General features: G+C 45.3%; 1 non-coding gene across 1 annotated transcript; it reads left to right on the forward strand.

Annotated features, from left to right (window-relative positions):
• The first annotated feature begins 12,266 nt into the window (after window positions 1–12,266).
• Trnas-uga (transfer RNA serine (anticodon UGA)) lies at window positions 12,267–12,341 on the forward strand. Its single transcript has one exon. It is a non-coding gene; the product is annotated as a tRNA-Ser (tRNA).
• Window positions 12,342–20,731: the final 8,390 nt, after the last annotated feature.

Consider the following 20,731-nt stretch of genomic DNA (forward strand, 5'->3'; position numbering starts at 1 on the left):
TTCATCGTTGAGTAGAAAAGTATTCATTGCTCAAAAACGTGTAATCAGAATAATAGCTGGAGCCCACCCACGGTCATCCTGCAGACATCTATTTAAGGATCTAGGGATCCTCACAGTAACCTCACAGTGTATATATTCACTTCTGAAATTTGTTGTTACTAATCCAACCCAGTTCAAAAGTAATAGCAGTGTGCATAGGTATAACACCAGGAGAATGGATGATCTTCACTATGCAGGATTAAATCTGACTTTGGCACAGAAAGGGGTAAATTATGCTGCCACAAAAGTCTGATAGATAGCCAAGTAACATTTAAAAATAAATTAAAAGAATTTCTAGATGACAACTCCTACTCATTGGCTGAATTTTTAGATATAAATTAAGGAAAAAAAACAACTTAAACATTAGTGTCATGCAAAATTTTGTGTAATGTAATATCTTGTACAGACATATTTTATTAACCTGACACGTTCCACATCATTACGAAGTGTCGTATTCATGATCTATGGAACAAGTATTAATCTAATCTAATCTGCGCAGTCTACCGGCCAATTTTTGCACTCGTTTTTGGTTTCAATTAAACCCCATGTCATTTCATGCATATGTGTCAAATATTGCCTCTCTCTTACATTATTTCCTGAATTAGAGCATTTTCAAATGTTAACGGACTGTTAGGTTAACCCATATATGGTTCCATACCGTAGAAGGTAAATAAAACCTGGTTAAGTGCAAGTAGGACTTGTGCATTGAGGTTTCCGTACAAACTTAATTATATGTGTAAGCATAGTTTATCCATTCTGGGAATAGTGAATCTCAGTATTTTTGCCTGTTATCGGTATCGATACTTTCAAGATATCGGTCGTGTGAGTTCCAAGACCATATCAAAGTATCTGCAATAGTTCCTCCGGTTAGCTCGGACATAAAAAAGAAGCACGCTAGGGACTTCCATTTATATGTAGAGAGGGAAAATTTAGTAAAACATTTTTTAACTTATGTGCTAAAACATGAGCACACCTTACATTTTCTGTTTGCATTCAATAATGCAGTCTATTATGCTTTGGATGCATGATGAATGCAATTTACATTGATCAGCCATATCATCATGACCACTTACCTAGTAACCGATATGTCCATCTTTGGCACTGATTACAGCCACAACGGGCCGTGACATGGAAGCATTGAGGCCTTGGTAGGACACTTGAGAGAGTTGGCACTGCATCTGCAAACAAAAGTCATCTAATTCCCAAAAATTTTGGAGGGGGGTGATGAGCTCTGACGTCACGTTTAGTAACATCCCATGTGTGTTCGATCTGGTTCAGGTATGGGGAGTTGGGCGGCCAGTACATCAACAAAACTCGTCACTTCATCACATTCCTGGTCTTGTGACATGGAGCATTACCTTATCGAAAAATGTCACTGTCGCTATGAAACATAATCGTCATGAAGAGGTGTACGTGATCTGCAATCAGTGTATGATACTCTTTGGCCGGTATATTCCCTTGCACGAGCTCCACTTGACCCGTGTATGCCCTGGTGAATGTTCCCCAGAGCGTAATGGAACCTCCGCCATCTTTTCTTCGTCCCGCAGTACAGATGGAAACGAGCTGTTCCCCTAGAAGACGACGGATTCGCGCTCTCGCAGAGGCATGGTGAAGAAGATATCGGGATTCATCAGACCATGCAACGCTCTGCCATTGCACCAACGTCCAGTTCCGATGGTCACGTGCCAATTTCAGTCGGAGTTGTCGACGTAGTGGTGTTAACATTGGCAGATGCTTAGGTCGTCGGCTGTGGAGGCCCATCGTCAGGGGTGTTCGGTGCACTGTGTTTCAGACACGCTTGTACTTGCCCAGCATTAAAGTCTGATGTTAGTTCCTCCACAGGTCGCCGCCTGTTCTGATTTACCACTCTGCCCAACCTACGATGTCCGACATCTGTAATGAGGGGTGGTTGCCCTTCCCCATCACGTCTGGTCGTGGTTTCATCTTGGTTTTCCAACGTGTTGAGGACACTTACCATAGCAATCCTCGATCACTCGACAAGTCGTGCATTTTCCGAAATACAGGTGCCGAGTCTCGGGACCATTACAATCTGCCCTTGGTCAAACTCAGAGAGATAGCGCACATTCTACACACGGACAGCATGCTCAGTGACACTAGATGCCCCATGCGTGTGTCAGACTAGCAGTCATTCTCTGCCAGGTGACGCTGCTATCGCCTGGATGGGTATATATCGATAATAGGTCGGTGGTCATAATTTTCTGGATGATCAGTGTATGTTCAAACGGCAAAAAAAAAGAAAAAAAACTAGGTCTCAGAAGAGGTGGATAGAGGTAGGTGGATGCGAAGACCTAGGGAAGAATTGTACCGGAACATAAGAACAATACTCGGTGAAATCAGACTCAAAAGGGCAAGGTTTGCTGGACATGTAGTTAGGATGAGTATGGACAGAATGACGAAGAGAGAGTGGGAAACAACAGGGAGGACAAGGGGAAAGACAGGAACAAAGTGGGTTGCTGAACTTCGGAAGGACTGGTTGGAATTGGGGGTAAAGGTCGAAGAAAAGTGAAATTGGAGGAACAAATATACATCGACCAATATGCCGGAGATCAACGACAGAGAAGAATACAGGAAAAAATTAGAGTGTCACCAGTGGAGCCGACAGGAGAAAAGGACACTGATGACCTCGGAATAAGAGCAGGAGAGGAGAGGAGAAAGAATGAAGAGGTTCTGGGAGAAGAAGAAGAAAATGCAGTCCACGAAGGGGCTAGCCTTGTTCCTACAGAGGCCGTAACGCAAGAAGAAGAAGAAACGGCAAAACAATTTTTAAATGATATAATTACAATTTATTAAGTTTCATATTTTTTACTTTGCTTGTATTGTGGAACTTTGTTTCTTGCCAAATTTCATGACTCTAGGTCAGCTGGAAGAATCGTGTATATTTAGATGAAAGAGTTTGCGGGTATCTAAATATGTTATATGAATGCGTGGTGTACGCTCTTTCGGCCGTGTCCAGAAGAACAGACAACACGCGGAATCCGCAGCTGTGACACATATTGTGTAATCTGTAGGAGGAAGAGGGAAATAAAGGAAAAGGAAAGGACTGTAGATATAAATTGCATCAGGACTTCGTGCGTTATCAATGGTGACTAGTGAAAATGTGTGCCGGACCGGGAATCGCATAAACTGTTGATGCAGCTGATATCGATGGTGACTCTCCTTTCCTTTCTCCGCCCCATTCTTCAATTTACATAATATCTATTACAGCTGTGGATTCCGTGTGGTATCTGTTCTTTCGGACATGTCAGAAAGAACAGATACCACGCATTCATATAACTGATTCACCTCGATGGGCAATGAATCGACCACATTCAGTACGGATGCACAGTTACGTCCGAACTCCTGCTGGAACCTCAAAGTGGCGAGCATGGAGGACATGGATAGGTGGCGCTGGATGGGAGTGTGGGTCGGTCGAGAGGCGTATCGAGATAGTCCACCCAGCTGCGATAAGCACTGTGTGTGGGTGGCGCAGGGGTTAACGCAACTGCCCAGCAAGCGGGAGATCCCGGATTCGAACCGCGGTCCGGCACACGCTTGCGAGCGTCGCCGCTGCTGCCCCACAAAGTCCTGATTCGGCTGATGTCAATAGTCCCTTCCCTTTCCCGTCCTCCTTCAATTTGTGTAATCAAAATATGTGATACAAATAATCGAACCTTTTGACTGCATTGACTTCGAAGCGTAATTTAAACCGCCAAGGGACCATGCACTTTAATATGTGACATAAATTTGAACTTGATCCACCAATCTATTCTAAAAGCAAACGGGTCTTAAAAGATGGACGGCCAGACTGACGGATAAAAAATGACAAATATTTTTTTTCGTGCTGTATAATCACCGACTAACAGTTTTCGAGTTTTTTCCTTTACTTGTATTGTGGACCCTTCCTTACTGCCAAATTTCATGATTCTCAACGGGAACTGTGTGTGGGAGAGTTGTCGAATATCAAAATATTTGACATAAGAGGTTGTATCTTTTGGTTGCCTTCACTTCCATAAGAAGATTACAGTTTTTACACCTCCAAGGGACCATAAACCTTAATATGTGATGTACCGGGTGATCCAAAAGTCAGTATAAATTTGAAAACTGAATAAATCACGGAATAATGTAGATAGAGAGGTACAAATTGACACACATGCTTGGAATGACATGAGGTTTTATTAGAACCAAAAAGATACAAACTTTCAAAAAATGTCCGACAGATGACGCTTCGTCTGATCAGAATAGCAATAATTAGCATAACAAAGTAAGACAAAGCAAAGAAGATGTTCTTTACAGGAAATGCTCAATATGTCCACGATCATTCCTCAACAATAGCTGTAGCCGAGGAATAATGTTGTGAACAGCACTGTAAAGCATGTCTGGAGTTATGGTGACACATTGACGTCGGATGTTGTCTTTCAGCATGCCTAGAGATGTCGGTCTATCACGATACACTTGCGACTTCAGGTAACCCCAAAGCCAATAATCGCGCGGACTGAGGTCTGTGGACCTGGGAGGCCAAGCATGACGAAATTGACGGCTGAGCACACGATCATCACGAAATGACGCGCGCAAGAGATCTTTCACGCGCCTAGCAATACTTGGTTTTTTTTTTTTTTGTTCTAACAAAACCCCACGTCATTCCAAGCATGTGTGTCAGTTTTTACCTCTCTATCTACATTATTCTGTGGTTTATTAAGTTTTCAAATTTACACTGACTTTTTGATCACCCGGTGAATTTGAACTTGATACGCCTACCTGTTGTGAGAAAAAGTGTTTCTAAAAGTCAAACGACAGACAGACAGACAGACAACAACAAAGTGATCCTATAAGGGTTCCGTTTTTACATACTGAGGCAGGGAACCGAAAAAAATGCGCGTATTCAGGCAGAAGATATGAAGTTATTGAAATACAGGGCTATTACAAATGATTGAAGCGATTTCATAAATTCACTGTAGCTCCAGATACGTATAAAAACTCACAAAGTTTTGTTCGGCTGAAGCCGCACATCAGGTTTCTGCCGCCAGAGCGCTCGAGAGCACAGTGAGACAAAATGGCGACAGGAGCCGAGAAAGCGTATGTCGTGCTTGAAATGCACTCACATCAGTCAGTCATAACAGTGCAACGACACTTCAGGACGAAGTTCAACAAAGATCCACCAACTGCTAACTCCGTTCGGCGATGGTATGCGCAGTTTAAAGCTTCTGGATGCCTCTGCAAAGGGAAATCAACGGGTCGGCCAGCAGTGAGCGAAGAAACGGTTGAACGCGTGCGGGCAAGTTTCACGCGTAGCCCGCGGAAGTCGACGTATAAAGCAAGCAGGGAGCTAAACGTACCACATCCGACGGTTTGGAAAATCTTACGGAAAAGGCTAAAGCAGAAGCCTTACCGTTTACAATTGCTACAAGCCCTGACACACGATGACAAAGTCAAACGCTTTGAATTTTCGGCGCGGTTGCAACAGCTCATGGAAGAGGATGCGTTCAGTGCGAAACTTGTTTTCAGTGATGAAGCAACATTTTTTCTTAATGGTGAAGCGAACAGACACAATGTGCAAATCTGGGCGGTAGAGAATCCACACGCATTCGTGCAGCAAGTTCGCAATTCACCAAAAGTTAACGTGTTTTGTGCAATCTCACGGTTTAAAGTTTACGGCTCCTTTTTCTTCTGCGAAAAAAACGTTACAGGACACGTGTATCTGGACATGCTGGAAAATTGGCTCATGCCACAACTGGAGACCGACAGCGCCGACTTCATCTTTCAACAGGATGGTGCTTCACCGCACTTCCATCATGATGTTCGGCATTTCTTAAACAGGAGATTGGAAAACCGATGTATCGGTCGTGGTGGAGATCATGATCAGCAATTCATGTCATGGCCTCCACGCTCTCCCGACTTAACCCCATGCGATTTCTTTCTGTGGGGTTATGTGAAAGATTCAGTGTTTAAACCTCCTCTACCAAGAAACGTGCCAGAACTGCGAGCTCGCATCAACGAGCTGCGCCGAGTGTGGAAGGAACTTGATTATCGGCTTGGGGTCTGCCGAATCACTAAAGGGGCACATATCGAACATTTGTGAAAGCCTAAAAAAACTTTTTGAGTTTTTGTATGTGTGTGCAAAGCATTGTGAAAATATCTCAAATAATAAAGTTATTGTAGAGCTGAAATCGCTTCAATCATTTGTAATAACGCTGTATGTAAGCGGCTGTAACAAAATAGATGAAATAATGAAACAATAAGACCTGAATTAAAATCTTTTCCGACGTCAACATGTCTTGTCCATGTCCTATATTTTCTATGTAGTCTCCATCACGTTCTATGGCCGTACGCCAACGTTGTGGAAGAGTATGTAGTCCCTACTGGTAAAAGCTCTTGTCCTGTAGACGTAGCCATGTTTTCACTGGATGACTGACACTCTCGTCATCTTCAAAGTGTGTTCCCGTAGAGAATCTTTAAGCGCCCAAAAGATGGAAGTCCGGGGGTATCAGGTCTGGAGTGCAGAGTGGATGAGGCAATGATGTCCAACCCAATTTGGCGGTGTGTTCCCGGGTTCTCAGACTTGTGTGTTAGCCTGCATTATCTTGTTGGAGCAAGGTTTCTGCTGGATTCTAATCCGACCGAACACGTCAGAACGGTTCTTGAGTTTATTCAGAGTCGTCTCGTATGCCTCTGAATTGATGGTTGACCCTCTTGGCATCACATGCACGAGAACGACGTCATCACAATCTCAGAAGATTTTCATCATGACTTTTCCAGCAGAGAAGGTTGTCTTGAATTCCTTCTTTTGTGGTGAATGAGGATGATGCCATTCCATGGACTGTCTTTTTGTTTTCGGAGCAAAGTAGTGAACCCAGCTGTTGTGCCCTTTAACGATCCGTGACAGAAAGGCCTCTCCGTCGGTCTCAAAACGCTCCAACAATTCAGATGATATGGCCTTTCTTTGAATCTTGTGGTCCGCTGTGAGCATTCGTGAAACCTATCGTGAGCACTTCTTTGAATATCCGAGAGTCTCGATCATTGCAGACGCACTTCCAATGCTGACCGACAACCTCAGAGGCAACTGCCGAGTTGTGATGCGCCGGTCGGCACGAGTAACGGCATCCGCACGATTCAGCATGTCAGGAGCAGTGGTTGTGACAGGACGTGCCGAGCTCTGTTTCTGCATTTCCTGAGGCTGTAACCTTCTTTACCCATTGCCCGCCGCACGGGATTAGCCGAGCGGTCTGAGGCGCTACAGTCATAGACTGTGCTGCTGGTCCCGGCGGAGGTTCGAGTCCTCCCTCGGGCGTGGGTGTGTGTGTTTTTCATTAGGATAATTTTCTGTGTATATAAATGGCTTTTTTTTTAAAATGTGGGGCATTACTTATTGAATGACCCTCGTATATTAGGGACTGATGACCTTAGCAGTTAAGTCCCATACGATTTCACATACATTTGAACATTTTACCCATTGCCAGATTGTACCACTATCAACTGCCGCATCGCCATACAATGCACACAAACGTTTATGGATTTTCACCACGGTTTCTTTTTCTGCACACAGGAATTCAATAACAGCACGCTGTTTGTAACATGAGTCGTAGGTAGGCGCCATTTTGACGCTGTACTACGGCTCTGCCATCTGACGGAACGGTTCGAAATTTCACCGGCGCACAGAACAAACACCAAATGTGAAACACCAACAAGGACGCTTTTCTGTGTACACTCCTGGAAATTGAAATAAGAACACCGTGAATTCATTGTCCCAGGAAGGGGAAACTTTATTGACACATTCCTGGGGTCAGATACATCACATGATCACACTGACAGAACCACAGGCACATAGACACAGGCAACAGAGCATGCACAATGTCGGCACTAGTACAGTGTATATTCGCCTTTCGCAGCAATGCAGGCTGCTATTCTCCCATGGAGACGATCGTAGAGATGCTGGATGTAGTCCTGTGGAACGGCTTGCCATGCCATTTCCACCTGGCGCCTCAATTGGACCAGCGTTCGTGCTGGACGTGCAGACCGCGTGAGACGACGCTTCATCCAGTCCCAAACATGCTCAATGGGGGACAGATCCGGAGATCTTGCTGGCCAGGGTAGTTGACTTACACCTTCTAGAGCACGTTGGGTGGCACGGGATACATGCGGACGTGCATTGTCCTGTTGGAACAGCAAGTTCCCTTGCCGGTCTAGGAATGGTAGAACGATGGCTTCGATGACGGTTTGGATGTACCGTGCACTATTCAGTGTCCCCTCGACGATCACCAGTGGTGTACGGCCAGTGTAGGAGATCGTTCCCCACACCATGATGCCGGGTGTTGGCCCTGTGTGCCTCGGTCGTATGCAGTCCTGATTGTGGCGCTCACCTGCACGGCGCCAAACACGCATACGACCATCACTGGCACCAAGGCAGAAGCGACTCTCATCGCTGAAGACGACACGTCTCCATTCGTCCCTCCATTCACGGCTGTCGCGACACCACTGGAGGCGGGTTGCACGATGTTGGGGCGTGAGCGGAAGACGGCCTAACGGTGTGCGGGACCGTAGCCCAGCTTCATGGAGACGGTTGCGAATGGTCCTCGCCGATACCCCAGGAGCAACAGTGTCCCTAATTTGCTGGGAAGTGGCGGTGCGGTCCCCTACGGCACTGCGTAGGATCCTACGGTCTTGGCGTGCATCCGTGCGTCGCTGCGGTCCGGTCCCAGGTCGACGGGCACGTGCACCTTCCGCCGACCACTGGCGACAACATCGATGTACTGTGGAGACCTCACGCCCCACGTGTTGAGCAATTCGGCGGTACGTCCACCCGGCCTCCCGCATGCCCACTATACGCCCTCGCTCAAAGTCCGTCAACTGCACATACGGTTCACGTCCACGCTGTCGCGGCATGCTACCAGTGTTAAAGACTGCGATGGAGCTCCGTATGCCACGGCAAACTGGCTGACACTGACGGCGGCGGTGCACAAATGCTGCGCAGCTAGCGCCATTCGACGGCCAACACCGCGGTTCCTGGTGTGTCCGCTGTGCCGTGCGTGTGATCATTGCTTGTACAGCCCTCTCGCAGTGTCCGGAGCAAGTATGGTGGGTCTGACACACCGGTGTCAATGTGTTCTTTTTTCCATTTCCAGGAGTGTATATAAATGGCTTTTTTTTTTAATGTGGGGCATTGCTTATTGAAAGACCCTCGTATATTAGGCGAAAATGAACTTGTAAAGTTCGGAACTAGTCGCCTAACATAAATACTGCAACTGTTGACAGTATCATTAATAAACGCTTTGACAAGACAGACTGCCGAAAACGATAATGAATTACCGTCTGAGAGCAAAGAGACAATCAGATAGACCTGGTAAGGGACGGGTGGACGATAGAGACCAGAGCAGGTGGCTATAACAGTTATTGCTTGCAAGAAGATGATGATGATGGTTATGATGAAACGGAAAGACGCTTTTAAGCGCCTTCTACGACGTGTCTTTCGTCGCGTCGCCGCCACGAGCTGCTGTGACGATAACGCAGATTGAACCGGTGGGTGTGGAGAAGGCGCTGCTGGGTGCTGCTACGGGAGGCGCGGGCCTAATTTGGATTAAGCAGTTATTGTTGGCGCGGATGAAGTCGCCGGCGGGGCGTATTAGGTGTCGGCAGAGCGGCGCCAGGTAGCGCCCGCCGAGATTGCGAACAGGGGGAGACGGTGGGAATTAAAACGCGGCCGCCGCACCGCTAGCCTAGCCTACCCTGGTCTGATCGGCCGTTCCCGCTGCTCCTCCATTCTGCGGGAGGACGGGGTGGAAGCGAGAGCGCGCGGATGCGAATTAGGCCCCGTCTCGCACTCCCGTTCAGCCGCGGCTCCCGAGCGATCCTGTTAACAGTCCATGGCTGCCAGCCTCGCTACGTGATGCACATCTCAATTCTCATACGCGAGTGACCCCTCCTGTAAACGGACAAGGGAGCTGCGATTTGGAGTACTGCAATTCCTCAGCCTGTCATTTTGTTGAGATAACGCTATGCGGGCAGTGCGATTGCGGATGACCTAATTTTTCATTTGCCCGTTGTCATCACCGTCCAGCACTTACCACTTGATAGGCACCGCTAGGAAAAGTCCACCCACAGACTCTTTCGTGCTTAACCATCTTCAGCAGTGCGCATACACGTTAATATTCCCTGTTCACTGATATCATTAGGTCGTCGTTATAACACGCCTTCTGATAAAACCCGTATGTGCCTGATAGAGACATAATAATATGAGTAAGTAATGCAACACATTTCTTTTCTCGGCCAATTCCTATTTTTAAAAAAAGTGGAACTCGTTGTGGGGCATAGTGAAATAGTCCCGCTTCAGGCCCTATAGTTTCATGACGTTCCGATAGATGGCGGGGCTACACGAAGGCTTCAAAATTTGGGACGGAGGCTCGTTCCGAGCAGAGATCTCTCATTGAGTTTCTTTTGGCGAAAAACCAGAACAGCACAGATATTCATAGGCGCTTGCAAAATGTCTTACGGAGACCTGGATGTGAACAAAAGCATGGTGAGTCGTTGGGCGAGTCGTCTGTCATCATCCAAGATGTTACTCCAGACGGGTGTAAAATGAATTTGCGCAACGGAAAATAATAAACGCTAAAATGAAAATTTGGCCATGTCTGACTACTCCCTGAAGCAGATCTTAGGATCTCTTAATTCTATAAATAACAATCTAAACATAAATGAATAACGAAGGCAACGGATCCCACTACATAATAAACGTTGTTCCTGCTTATATATTTATTGTAGATTGAAAAAAAAACTTTAGATTACGATGTTTACATTTCGTAAGTAAATTACTAATCAATTGCCCAACTCTGACCATTATTATGACTGCGCGGTCTATTATCAGTAACGCGAAATGACTGACATCATCTACATACCAAACACTAGAAGACACTACTTTCAAAGATGATTTACGGTGGTGTAGAACATCAGTGGAAATAAACTAACGTGATGACAGCTATTTAGCTTTTTTAGCCTCAATAAGTCGAAACAATTTGCGATATCACCGTATGTACTGCGTCCGGTGCGTCGGAGCGATGGTTCTCGTACTTGTCTGTGACGATAGAAGAACTCCAGCCACAAATACTCTCTTTCAAACACTAGGACGGCAAAAGGCGGTCCTCTCGCTAATATACTCTAATACTGTCTTCTCATCTCTGTGTTCTAAAGACGAGAAACGCGAGCTCCCAGCCACAAGGACGGGGTATAGGCAGAGGAAGTGCTCTCAATTACTGAATTCTGACGACGACTTCCAACCCGGAGTTGAAGTCCAGAATCGTATAGGTTCGCAACAGTGCAGTGCCTAACTGTTCTAACTATAAACTCTCCTGAGAGGAAAGACAGCAAGTCCGCCTATACCAAAAAGCGACCATCACACATAGGCGCTCACCTCATCTCTCCACCGCTGGTTTCCCAGCAAGCCTCAGCTCCCCACTATCGTAATTCCGAAAACGAATCATATTTCCGAAACCACGGAATATTCTCTCTCTCTACAGATTCTTCCGAACGCCGACCAACCATGTTTTAGTCTTTTGTCGTCCAGCGCGAAAAGTTTGCGAGGAAAAACCTATACTCGTACAATGGTACGCTTCTGAGTAAAAATCCTTGGAAATAACCCAGCCTGCGAGATTTCCAAGGTTACGCTTCCTCGTTCCTCTCAGCTGCGTCCAAGATTTTCATAGTTTCCGAAGTGTAATCCTTCCCATCCGGCTACAAAACCAACCGGTCGCGACGCTATTGTGCCCAGCGCTCAGGTGTCCCAACGTCCGTCTAGCTACTTCCTGTGTTTAAGCAGAAGCAACACACCTGTGTGGGCCTTCCACCCAGGGCTTGAGTTTCGCCTGCCATTTCATTTCCACTGTCGTTCCAACCTCGACTAGTATAGGCAATCATTCATTACGCCGTTCTGATAATAAAGACACTCCGTCACCTTTCATGGAATAAGCTTTAACAGTTATTTACAAGGCGTATGTGACAATGTCAGTCTCTAGAATTAAATTTTCACTCTACAGCGGAGTGTGCACTGATATGAAACTTCCTGGCAGATGAAAACTGTGTGCCGGACCGAGACTCGAACTCGGCACCTTTGTCTTTCGCTGGCAAGTGCTCTTTCTTTAAGGAGTGCTAGTTCTGCAAGGTTCGCAGGAGAGCTTCTGTGAAGTTTGGAAGGTAGGAGACGAGGTACTGGCAGAAGTAAAGCTGTGAGGACGGGGTGTGAGTTGTGCTTGGGTAGCTCAGTTGGTAGAGCACTTGCCCGTGAAAGGCAGAGGTCCCGAGTTCGAGTCTCGGTCCGGCACACAATGTCAGTCTCCTTTATATATTCATATATACGATGTACGACCAATCGCATTGATACCTAATTGTGTTTGTAGATCACGGCAAAGTGTGTGCATGGGTGCTTGTAATGTGCAAAATTATAGCCACCTTCCAATCATCGTAACAAGGTCATTCAAACTTGCCCGGTACCTGCGTACCGGATGGCCATTCAGAGCTACGACTACTGTGATGCTGGAACGTGCAGACACTCTCAGCCGATCTAATGCAAACGAATTTCTCCCGCAAGGCCTCATACAAGTCTGCGATCCCGAGAGGGGCTCAGAAAGCTTCATCGGACTGTAGCTCTTCATCCGCGCTATAACGCGTATCTCGTATCTTCGCAGGAAGCAGTAGGTGGAAGATGAGGAGGTTATTGATGCAGCACGAGGTTCGCTGCGAAATCGACCAACAGTGTGGTACCACGCGTGCATACAGGCACTCCCAGTACATTATGTTCAAAAGTAGGGTCTTTTAGGTAAAAGAGTTAGGAATAACATGATGTATTGGAATCCTGAATAAAGTCAAACTGCTTTCACAAAAAAAGTGTTGCACTACTCATATAACGCCCATCGTAATACTAACGTCACATGATATTCCTGTTTATAGGCTGCTAAATAGCATTTCTGATTTTATTTCGATTAAATTAACTCTGTTTGCGAAATTACGGTATTTGCACCGCGTGGACAGTAAAGAAATATGGCTTAAAATTGTGCTATAAAAAGGCAAAGTCGTTTGGAAAATTAACATCTAGAAACTTCTGACGTTGTATGAATCTTTGTGTTACGAATGTTTAACCATGTCACTTGCAGAGAAAAACGATTTTACACCTTTCTAACAGAGGCACGATACAGATGTAAGTGCATTTTTGTAATGTTTTGCCAACAATAATCGGACGATCTAATGTTACACTTTATTTTATAGAATATACAACCTTCTAATACTGCTGCTTTGATTATCTATAGTAAGTAATTACTGTCCGGTTAAATTAGATTGGAAGCGACTTTTTTGGTGACGCATCGATCGATCGACACAGGTGCTCTATCTTTACTTATTTTCTGTTTTGAAAATCGTACCTGTATCTCAGTCCCAAGTCCGATTATCTTTTTACACAATAGTTTCCTTTGTAAGACTAACTATTTACATCATTATTCGTCACTAAGCACACTGTTAACTAACAGTGGCCGCTTTGGCCTAAATTTAACTTTCACTCAAGGCGATAAGGCATTTACAACAACTTCAGTTTAAAATCAGAACAAAAATAACTCCCACTTTTTTACCGCCTCTGAAACAAATCCTTTTGTTTGAGACTTCAAGATATACATGAACAGGAAATTTAATCAACTTCTTCGAAAGGAACAACTTCATAGTCTTAGTCATTTTTGATCACACACAGTCAAGTAAAAAACTTCCCTTGTTCCACACATCATCCATCCCTCTGTTAGTTGACCACGAGTCTGAATAGTTCTTTTTTTTTTCACTGCAGTCAAATTTACGTCCATTCCAGTCTGTGACCTCATTAATTTATTGTTTTTTCCCATCTTAGTAATTCCAAACATTCCCTTACACGCTTAACAAGCTCTCAGCTATTGATTTATTTTCTCAGAAAAATCCAACTGGTAGTTGGTAGCTCCAACGTAAGGCGCGTAATTTGGCCCCTTAGGGATACGGCTGCAAGGGAGAGGAAGAAAACCAATGTGCACTCCGTGTGCATACCGGGGGGAGTCATTCCAGAAGGGTACAGGGTGCACCCATCTGCAGGTGGTCGCTCATGTCAGCACCAATGATGTGTGTCGCTATGGATCGGAGGAAATCCTCTCTGGCTTCCGGCGGCTATCTGATTTGGTGAAGACTGTCGGTCTCGCTAGAGGGATGAAGACAGAGCTCACCATCTGCAGCATCGTCGACAGGACTGACTGCGGACCTTTGGTACAGAGCCGAGTGGAGGGTCTGAATCAGAGGCTGAGACGGTTCTGCGACCGTGAGGGCTGCAGATTCCTCGACTTGCGCCATAGGATGGTGGGGTTTCGGGTTCCGCTGGATAGGTCAGGAGTCCACTACACACAGCAGGCGGCTACACGGGTAGCAGGGGTTATGTGGCGTGGACTGGGCGGTTTTTTTTAGCTTAGATGGCCTCGGGCAAGTACAGAAAGGACAACAGCCTCAAAGGGTGCGGGGCAAAGTCAGGACATGCGGGGACCAAGCAGCAATCAGTATTGTAATTGTATACTGTCGAAGTTGCATTGGTAAAGTACCGGAACTTCAAGCGCTGATACAAAGCACTGAAGCTGTAATCGTTATAGGTACGGAAAGCTGGCTGAAGCCAGAGATAAATTCTGCCGAAATTTTTACAAAGGCACAGACGGTGTTTTGAAAAGATAAATTGCATGCAACCGGTGGTGGTGTGTTTGTCGCTGTTAGTAGTAGTTTATACTGTAGTGAAGTAGAAGTGGATAGTTCCTGTGAATTATTATTGGTGGAGGTTATACTCAACAACCGAGCTAGGTTAATAATTGGCTCCTTTTACCGACCTCCCGACTCAGCAGCATTAGTGGTAGAACAACTGAGAGAAAATCTGGAATACATTTCACATAAATTTCCTCAGCATGTTATAGTCTTAGGTGGAGATTTCAATTTACCAGATATAGACTGGGACATTCTGGTGTTTAGCACGGGTGGTAGGGACAGAGCATCGTGTGACATTATACTGACAAGGGGAGGCCGCCAATTGTGAAATTCAGATTCGATTCATACTGCGCATAATAAAAGCTCATGGCCAGAGGTGTAATGTGCCAAAGTACCAAGATGCACTTCTCAGCCGTTGTCGAGAAAATCGACAGTTAAAATAAACTGTTGCGGTGAAATACTCTCTACGATTAATAATTTTCTACAGCGTCGTGGCGCAGCGGTAAGCGCTCGGGTTCGTAATCCGAAGGTCACCGGATCGAATGTATGTACACACACACACACACACACACACACATATATATATATATATATATATATATATATATATATAATGTGTGTTAAAAATTCCAGGCTATCAGTTGCAACAATTATGCATATAATAAGTTGTTGAAAGTCATTTGTCGTGGAAAAATTGGCGACTTCGAACATCATTATGTTTTCCGCAAAGAAAGTTGTATTTCACAAATGTTATTAATTGTCTTCATAATGTTAAACACGTATAGTTAACGGAAGACGTAGAAACGATATTTCGAAACGAATACGTATAGCGTAAGTCAAACGTTCGAATTAGAATAGAAACCCCACGAACACAAATTTACTGTGGCAGGTATGAAATATAAACTCCGTTACTCGCTCGTTACACTTGAAGTACAGATGTTGAATGGGCCGAAACGAGCCGCCGCATAACGGCGTAGTTGCCTGCTAACTTCGAAAGAAGGTAGATGCGGTCCCTAGCGCAAGTTATAACATCGTCTAAAATCAGTGCGGACGTGAGAGCTTTGGTACATCCTGTTAAACAAACGGAAAAATGGAGGCGGTACAATTGGAGAGCGATCCGCCTTCACCAACAAGCATAAGCAATTCATTAATAGTGTATATATATATATATATATATATATATATATATATATATATGACATACAAAAAACTAATAATAAAAAAAATTGTTGTATGGCTCGAGATTCGATCCGGCGACCTTCGGATTACGAACCCGAGCGCTTACCGCTGCGCCACGACGCTGTAGAAAATTATTAATCGTAGAGAGTATTTCACCGCAACGGTTTATTTTAACTGTCGATTTTCTCGACAACGGCTGAGAAGTGCATCTTGGTGCTTTGCCACATTACACCTCTGGCCATGAGCTCTTATTATGCGCAGTATGAATCGAATCTGGATTTCACAATTGGCGGCCTCCCCTTGTGAGTGCACTATCCGAAAATTACCTCGAGCAATTAAACAGAGAACCGACTCGTGGAGATAAAATCTTGGACCTACTGATAACAAACAGACCCGAACTTTCCGATTCTGTAAGCGCAGAACAGGGAATCAGTGATCATAAGGCCGTTGCAGCAACCCTGAATACGGAAGTAAATAAGAATATAAAAAAAGGGAGGAAGGTTTATCTGTTTAGCAAGAGTAATAGGAGGCAGATTTCAGACTACCTAACAGATGAAAACGAAAATTTCTGTTCCGACACTGACAATGTTGAGTGTTTATGGAAAAAGTTCAAGGCAATCGTAAAATGCGTTTTAGACAGGTACGTGCCGAGTAAAACTGCAAGGGACGGGATAAACCCACCGTGGTTCAACAACAAAGCTGGGAAACTACTGCGAGAGCAAAGAGAGCTTTACTGCAAATGTAAACGCAGCCAAAAGCTCTCAGACAAACAGAAGCTACACGATGTCAAAGTTAGCGTAAGGAGGGCTATGCGTGAAGCGTTCAGTGAATTCGAAAGTAAAATTCTATGTACCGACTTGACAGAAAATCCTAGGAATTTCTGGTCTTACGTTAAATCAATAAGTGGCTCGAAACAGCATATCCAGACACTCTGCGATGATGATGGCATTGAAACAGAGGATGACACGCGTAAAGCTGAAATACTAAATACCTTTTTCCAAAGCTGTTTCACAGACGAAGACCACAATGCAGTTTCTTCTCTAAATCCTCGCACGAACGAAAAAATGTCCATGGATTAGTAAACCAACTGAAATCACTCAATATAGAGGAAAGTCCACTGGACCTGACGGGATACCAAATCGATTCTACACAGAGTACGCGAAAGAACTTGCCCCCCTTCTAACAGCCGTGTACCGCAAGTCTCTAGAGGAACGGAAGGTTCCAAATGATTGGAAAAGAGCGCAGGTAGTTCCAGTTTGCAAGAAGGGTCGTCGAGCAGATACGCAAAACTATAGGCCTATATCTCTGACATCGATCTGTTGTAGAATTTTAGAACATGTTTTTTGCTCGCGTATCATGTCATTTCTGGAAACCCAGAATCTACTCTGTAGGAATCAACATGGATTCCGGAAACAGCGATCGTGTGACACCCAACTCGCTTTATTTGTTCATGAGACCCAAAAAATATTAATTATAGGCTCCCAGGTAGATGCCACTTTCCTTGACTTCCGGAAGGCGTTCGATACAGTTCCGCACTTCAAAAATGGTTCAAATGGCTCTGAGCTCTATGGGACTTAACATATGAGGTCATCAGTCCCCTAGAACTTAGAACTACTTAAACCTAACTAACCTAAGGACATCACACACATCCATGCACGAGGCAGGATTCGAACCTGCGACCGTAGTGGTCGAGCGGTTCCAGGCATCTACATCTACATTTATACTCCGCAAGCCACCCAACGATGTGTGGCGGTGGGCACTTTACGTGCCACTATCATTACCTCCCTTTCCTGTTCCAGTCGCGGATGGTTCGCGGGAAAAACGACTGTCTGAAAGCCTCCGTGCGCGCTTGAATGTCTCTAATTTTACATTCGTGATCTCCTCGGGAGGTATAAGTAGGGGGAAGCCATATATTTGATACCTCATCCAGAAACGCACCCTTTCGAAACCTGGACAGCAAGCTACACCGCGATGCAGAGCGCCTCTCTTGCAGAGTCTGCCACTTGAGTTTGCTAAACATCTCCGTAACGCTATCACGGTTACCAAATAACCCTGTGACGAAACGCGCCGCTCTTCTTTGGATCTTCTCCGTCAACCCGATCTGGTACCGATCCCACACCGATGAGCAACACTCAAGTATAGGTGGAACGAGTGTTTTGTAAGCCACCTCCTTTGTTGATGGACTACATTTTGTAAGGACTCTCCCAATAAATCTCAACCTGGTACCCGACTTACCAACAATTAATTTTATATGATCATTCCACTTCAAATCGTTCAGTACGCATACTCCCAGATATTTTACAGAAGTAACTGCTACCAGTGTTCGTTCCGTTATCATATAATCATACAAAAAAGGATCCTTCTTTCTATGTATTCGCAATACATTACATTTGTCTATGTTAAGGGTCAGTTGCCACTCCCTGCACCAAGTGCCTATCCGCTGCAGATCTTCCTGCATTCCGTTACAATTTTCTAATGCTGCAACTTCTCTGTATACTACAGCATCATCCGCGAAAAGCCGCATGGAACTTCCGACACTATCTACTAGGTCATTTATATATATTGTGAAAAGCAATGGTCCCATAAAACTCCCCTGTGGCACGCCGGAGGTTACTATAACGTCTGTAGACGTCTCTCCATTGATAACAGCATGCTGTGTTCTGTTTGCTAAAAACTCTTCAATCCAGCCACACAGCTGGTCCGAAATTCCGTAGGCTCTTACTTTGTTTATCAGGCGACAGTGTGGAACTGTATCGAACGCCTTCCGGAAGTCAAGGAAAATAGCATCTACCTGGGAGCCTGTATCTAATATTTTCTGGGTCTCATGAACAAATAAAGCGAGTTGGGTCTCACACGATCGCTGTTTCCGGAATCCATGTTGATTCCTACAGAGTAGATTCTGGGTTTCCAAAAACGACATGCCACGCGAGGAAAAAACATCTAAAATTCTACAACTTTAGCGCCTAGAACCTCTCGGCCACGCCGGCCGGCAGACAGATGGGACCGAAACACAAATTGGCAGGTATTGGTTTCAGGCACCTCAGTATAGCAACATTTTTTTTTTTTGACCAGTACTACCTAGTGTAGGGATATCGATATCCTATGTATTGTCTACGCGTGCTGCTAGAGCCCTATCACGGCTATCTGCTGCTCTGAATTAGAAAAACAGCCGCTGTTTTGTGCTGTTGCGCTCGGGGGTGCGCAGATTTTGGCGCATGCGCACTTGTATTTGGGCGACACGCTCCAGCTGCGTAATGTGCTCGCTGTGAGTGGCTCCACATAAATTAGTTGGCGCATTAGGATCATACGGAATAAAATATGGCGCCACCGGCGGCATTAATAAATGAGCCGCGCGTCGCTGGCAGCATCGCAGTGCGGGCGCGGCCTGCAGAGCGAACACCGGACACGGGAGCGGCGAATGGCCTGCGGCGTGGCATCGCACAGCGGCAGGAAGCTCTGGCTGACCCCGCTCTCGTTCCTGCTGCAGATCCCGTGATCCCGTGCACGACGAACATGAGTTGGACACCAAATGCTGTAGTGTTTGCTTATGTACCAGTGCACCGGCGTGTAACCGACTTTTGGCTGGCGTGGAAATGGAGGACATCAGAATGAAAGCAGTAAATTCCCACTGAGTTGACTAATGTATGTGGAGTACCTCCTAATATCGGATTTCCTTTCGCTCGGCGCAGTGCAGCAACTCGACGTGCCATGGACTCGACAAGTCGTTAGAACTTTCAAATAACTTCCGGGTATTCAGCCAGGTAACACTTTCAGCGACCGCCGATATTTCGGCGGGTGAACACCCCGCCATTTTCAAGGCAAACTGCAACGGACAGGCGACGTACATGCAAATTTAAAATATCGGTTCTCGGGCTGATGCAGGAAAGATAACACACACATCAGACACTAGTGCCACCGACAATGACCAAAGTCAGAGATATCGATAGTGAGACTATGAACTCGCAGGGGAGGTAGCATTGACTCTGTCCCTCTCTTTTTTGACAAGGGAGAGAGCCGGATTCCATAGAGAGTTTAAACAAAAAAACTCCATGCCTGTTAACGAGGTTGCTCGCAAATTTATCTCAACTGCCTCATTGATAGGAGGACGTGCATGCCAATATCTCGGTGTTATTACATAACATGGAGTGACCAGTATCCAAGCAATGTTTGGCAATAGCAGATATATATATATATATATATATATATATATATATATATATATATATATATATAATAACACCGAAATATTGGCATGCGTGTCCAGCTATTAAGGAGGCAGTTGAGATTAAATTAGCGATCAACCTCGTCAACAGGGATGCCGGTTTTTGTTTAAATTCTGTTTGGAATCCGGCTCTCTCCATTGCCAAAAAACAGAGGGACAGAGTCAATGCTACCTCACCTGCGAGTTCATAGTCTCACTATTGATATCTCTAACTTTGGTCATCTTTGGTGGCACTAGTGTCTAGTGTGTAAGTTCCTGCATCAGTCCGAGAACCGAGGTTTTAAATTTGCATGTACATCGCATGTGCGTTGCAGTTTGCCTTGAAAATGGCGGGGTGTTCTCCCGCCGAAATATCAGCGGTCGCTGAAAGTGTTACCTGGCTGAATTCCCGAAAGTTATTTGAAAGTTGTATACGCCAGGAGAAACTCAGGTCTCACAAGTCGTTAGAAGTCCCTTGCAGAAATACTGAGCCATGCTCATATCGAAGTGATGTGGCCTCTGTGAATCGGTGTGCAACATAGGATCCCAGCAGTTCTTCCATTTCTGCCGTTGTTGAGCTTCCCGTTG

This window comes from Schistocerca nitens, chromosome 5 (assembly GCF_023898315.1).
Source record: "Schistocerca nitens isolate TAMUIC-IGC-003100 chromosome 5, iqSchNite1.1, whole genome shotgun sequence".
In the NCBI taxonomy this organism is placed as follows: domain Eukaryota; kingdom Metazoa; phylum Arthropoda; class Insecta; order Orthoptera; family Acrididae; genus Schistocerca; species Schistocerca nitens.